This window comes from Mustela nivalis (assembly GCF_964662115.1).
Source record: "Mustela nivalis genome assembly, chromosome: 13".
Taxonomy (NCBI): Eukaryota; Metazoa; Chordata; class Mammalia; order Carnivora; family Mustelidae; genus Mustela; species Mustela nivalis.
In genome coordinates, this window is record NC_139032.1 from 46,643,392 (window position 1) to 46,647,249 (window position 3,858).

The 3,858-nt window shown below is 45.6% G+C and overlaps 1 pseudogene across 1 annotated transcript; it reads left to right on the forward strand.

Moving 5' to 3' along the window:
- The first annotated feature begins 348 nt into the window (after positions 1-348).
- LOC309846475 (interferon alpha-1/2 pseudogene) lies at positions 349-1,301 on the forward strand (annotated as a pseudogene). Its single transcript has one exon. The product of its transcript is annotated as an interferon alpha-1/2 pseudogene (transcript).
- The last annotated feature ends 2,557 nt before the right edge of the window (positions 1,302-3,858 follow it).

The window sequence follows — 3,858 nt, forward strand, 5'->3', positions numbered from 1 at the left end:
CCCTGAATTGGAAAAATGTTACACTTTTTTTTCTTAAAGCACAGACAAAAATACAAAATATTACGATACATACTATGTCTCCCTGCTATTAAGTTTTCTTCATAGTTGCAATTAAGAAAAAAATCCAAAGAGATTCTGGAGGCAAGGATAATACTTAAAGAAGGTAATACATGGTTGAGAAACCCATGCTCCAACCCAAGTAGAAAGTGTAGAAAGGAAAGCAAAAAGAGAAGAAGAAAGTAAGGGAAACGTACAGAAATCGAAATCTCCTATGTCCTCTACTTAAGCCTCACGCACAAGAGAAGATGTTCAGAGGAGCTAGAGCCACGGGTTCCAGACGTGCCCACACCAGCCAGGCCAACAGCATCTGTAGGATCCCCGATGGCCCTGTCCTGCTCCTTGATGGTGGCCCTGGTGGTGCTCAGCTGCCACTCCCTCGGCTCTCTGGGATGTGACCTGCCTCAGGACCATGGCCTGCTGCACTGGAGGTTCTGATGCTCCTGCGACAAATGAGGAGACTATCTGCTACCTCCTGTGACAACTACACAAACCACGTTTTCTTCCCCCAGGAGGTGTTTGACGGCAAGCAGCTTCAGAAGGCTCACGCCCTCTCTGTCATCCATGTGACGAACCAGAAGACCTTCCACCTCTTCTGCACAGAGGTCTCACCAGCTCCTTGGAACACGACTCTCCTGGAGGAATTGTGCTCAGGACTGTCTGAGCAGCTGGGCAGCCTGGAACCCTGTCCCCTGCAGGAGGCGGGGGTGGGAGAGCTACCCCTGGTGTATGGGGACTACATCCTGAGGAACTACTTCCAGAGAATCTCCCTCTATCTGCAAGAGAAGCAATACAGCCCTTGTGCCTGGGAGATGGTTCGAACAGCAATCATGAAACCCTTGTATGCATCAACAGCCTTGCAAAGGAGACTTAGGAGTGGGAAGTGACACCCATTTCAACATCGAAATGGTTCTCTCTGAAGAATACTATCACACTCCCATGTGTCCTGTAGTGTCAAAGACTCTCATTTTGCTGTCATCATGACATGAACTGAATCACTTTGTCACATGTATGCAGGAGTATTAGGCAACATGAAGTCAACGTTACAAACACCTGTTGCTTTGAGATGACCATGCTGATCTGCCTATTTAACTATTTATTTCTTTATTTCACTATTTAAAAGATTTAAGTTATTTTTTATTGTATTATATTAGTTGTACCTACCCTTTGTGGTGAAGAGAATTGTATATGTTTTACGTATATTAAATTCTTTATTTTCTGCTCATTAATGTTTCTATAGAAAACTTCTTGCGTTTGTTTCTAATTAAAGCAGGAAACTAGTCTGATTACAACCTGATGAAATAATGGACTGTACCACTCTCTCACTCATTACTTTGTTTTCACATTAGAAGTAATCGCATCGACTTCCTGGAAGTCACTTTGCATGCTGTCGTCATGGGAAAGGCAGACTTCCCAAGTCCAATGCTGTGTCTGTATCTTGGATTTTATACAAAAATTAACCTTTGGACAACAATTGTAGTGAAGTAATATCAGTTATGTTAAAGGGGAGAGTGAGAAGAAGGGAAAACATGAATTTTTTAAGTAGAAAAGGAAGCACACATTTCAAGAAATAAAATGAAAATCACCAGATACATTGCACATCACACAATAGACACAGAAATGCGAATATTCTTTAGGAAATGGACAATTCAGGGTCACCCAAGTGGCTCAGTAGATTAAGTGTCTGCCTTAGGCTCTGGTCAGGATGACGGGGTCCGGATCAAGCCCTGCGCCAAACTCCATGTTCAACCTGGAGTCTGCTTCTCCCTCTCACACTGTCCCTGAATGTGTTCACTGTCTCTCTCTCTCTCTGTTTGTCATATAAACAAATAAAATCTTTAAACAAAACAAAATAAACAAATCAAAAGAAACAATATGGATCCTTGATCCTGCCATTACAAGCCTTTCCATTCACAGAAAATCCAGGAAGGATAGTGGTTGCCTGGGAAAAGAGCATAGAATGAGAAATGGTGCCTCAAACCTCCCCTGGTTAAGGGAGAAAAGAGCCACACTGCAAACAAAGGTGGAATGTCCCTCAGGCAGTAGTATAAGAGTGAATATTGGATAAGAGTCTATTTCAAAGCTGAGAAAGGCTTCAAGGAATTGCGTCATAGCAAAGGGTGCATGGAAAGGGTCCATGAAGCCGGGAAGTAGAAGAGTTGGGACCAAGGGGACCGGCTCTTTTGACTGAATTACTCACCAGGAAACCGTACTGGTGACAGAGGAAAGGTGAGGAAGTAAACAGAAGCTAGTGACTATAGATAGAGTATACATCTGAGAGATTTATGTTCTTTGGGCTAATTAAACTTCCATGAAAAAATGAAAAAATAATTGAAATGGGGGATGCCTTCTAATGTCTTCTAAGCCATGTAAGGCATATCTAAAGAAAAGCAAACAAAAATGAAAAGACCTGAAAAGTGTATCGGAACATTCTGCAAATGAAAACACGTTGTTCTATTGAAGACTCATGAATAGAAAGAACTGAAGATGAATGAGGGGACAGGGCACCGCCCACTGTTCCCCCAGGCCATCAGAAGCCCTCAGGTGCAGCACCCAGCCCCTCTGTGGAGATCCTACTGGTTCCCCGTGGCAGCATCTCAGCTCTGGGCTGTGAGCAGCCTCCTGGCTCTGGGCAGATTCACAGGGGGACCCACTGCTTCTGAACAGAGGAGGAGCATCAGTCCCTTCTCCTGAACCAGGGACACCTCCACTGGGACAGGGGGGGTGGTTCCCAGTTCCAGGAGGTCCATGCCAAGTCTGTCCTCCACGAGATGCTGCTGCTGAGCTTCACACTCTTCCTCACCTGAACCCATCCCTGCTTGGGCAGCCAGAACACTGGAAACCTGCATGGTACCTGCGATGGTAGTTGGGGAGCTTCCCATGGATTTGAGGGCCCTGCCCTAGCCTTGAAGATGTGCTACCAGAAAATCCATCTCCATCTGAGACAGAAGAAACAGAGTGACTATCTTGGAAGGAGTCTGAGTTAAAATCAGGCAACCCAACTCTTCCTCTTCAAATGAGGACATAAGGAAAGGGAAATGATAAAAAGGAAGAAAGCAGGAAAGGCACCTGGAAATGATATTCTTGACCTACAACACTAGCCACATAACCATGAGTGCCATCTTTCTAAATCCTCCTCTTTCTGCTTCAGCCATACAATGTGTTGAGTTAAGTTACTCAGCATTGTGGGTAAAATGTGTCTATGGCAGGACTGTACCTAATGGCTGCCGTCCGCAGGACAGAGCTAGCTCAAGTTGTTCACGTGTTCACATATTGCAGGATCCTCTGGTTTCTGGATCAACACTGAACTTGTTGGAACGTTGTTCCTGACGTCACAGCTGCAGCAACAAGACAAACCAACAACTCCCAAATGCAAGAAGACGGAAAACAACAACTCTTCTTAGATCCACTCACAGCTGAGGTCCCAGGGCCAGTCTCAGCACTGGTACCAGGAGAAAAAGGAGCTCTCAATCACACTGGCCAGGAGAAGGCACTGGTAGGAACTTGAACAATTACAGAAGCCTGGCTCCAGGCTCTGTGTGCTTCCACTGGAAAGCTACAATGTCCAAGCCTCCCTAGTTGGTGGAGCCCACAGTTTTTTTGAGATGTACCTTCGGAATCTCGACTAGTCACCCTCTGTGAAAGCAGAGGGAAATCTGCTGGCTTTGCCAGCAGAGGGAGGGGGAAAGCAATCACTCTAGAATAGTCTGAGGCTACCTCTTCACAGTGCTAGAGGCCAAAGGGATCTGTGACCAGGAGACTGCAGGAGGAATGTCAGGAAGAGGGGACAGCAGACTTCCC